The sequence below is a fragment of the Frankliniella occidentalis genome, unplaced genomic scaffold, assembly GCF_000697945.3.
Source record: "Frankliniella occidentalis isolate FOCC.00 unplaced genomic scaffold, Focc_3.1 Scaffold205, whole genome shotgun sequence".
NCBI classification, from domain to species: Eukaryota; Metazoa; Arthropoda; class Insecta; order Thysanoptera; family Thripidae; genus Frankliniella; species Frankliniella occidentalis.
In genome coordinates this window covers 397,359-398,205 of record NW_026267331.1, presented here as the reverse complement: position 1 = coordinate 398,205, position 847 = coordinate 397,359, and the positions used below count along the sequence as shown (strand labels likewise).

Below are 847 nucleotides of genomic sequence, written 5' to 3'. Positions count from 1 at the left end.
ACGGCCCCGAGCCAATAGGCAACCCTCCCACAGGTACATAATGCGGCACAGTAAACTACAAAAGGAAAGGGTCCATCAGCCAGCCAGCCCTTGTAGCCTTCGAGAGCTCCCCCCTCCACCTCTGCTGTCCGAGCGGATAGGGCGTTGTGCGCGCGTGGCGTGGCGCGCGGGGACTCTACGTGGGCCATGGTCGCCGTCGACGTGGATCGTCGAACTGCGGCGGCGGCCATCCGGAGCACTTGTATGTGAACTATGTGAACCAACGGGCAGGCAATCAACCGCAGCCTGTCAATGGCGTGCTTCAGAAATGTGCCGCATCGTCTTAAGCAAGAGCTCACCCGCTCACTTCTGTAGTTATGCTGTCCCGCACACACGAGTGCGGGTGGGTTGCCTACTCGCTCGGCCCCAGGCGCCGTGGACAGGGGTGATAGGCAGGCCCGCTCGCAGTCGTGCGTGCGGTGCAGCATGACTAGAGAAGTGAGCGGGGTTGATCAGCCTCCCGGTACTGATACAGATTTAGGAAAGTGAGAGGCACCAATTAAACTTTCAAAAAATGGGCATAAAAATATTTGTGGAAGGGGACACCCGGGTTTGAACCGGGGACCTCTCGATCTGCAGTCGAATGCTCTACCACTGAGCTATATCCCCTTCATACGAACAATGAAACGTGGTAGTAACTTTGTGTTGAGGGGGGCTTTTTCACGGCGATCTTAAGCTCATGCAACGACGCGCAGTCGAGTCCACGACCCAACAAAAATTGCGTGAAAAAGAGACGTCGAAGGGGACACCCGGGTTTGAACCGGGGACCTCTCGATCTGCAGTCGAATGCTCTACCACTGAGCTATAT

General features: G+C 56.4%; 1 non-coding gene across 1 annotated transcript; it reads right to left on the bottom strand.

Annotated features, from left to right (window-relative positions):
- Positions 1 to 576: 576 nt before the first annotated feature.
- On the bottom strand, positions 577 to 648 carry Trnac-gca (transfer RNA cysteine (anticodon GCA)). Its single transcript has one exon. It is a non-coding gene; the product is annotated as a tRNA-Cys (tRNA).
- Between the last annotated feature and the right edge of the window lie 199 nt (positions 649 to 847).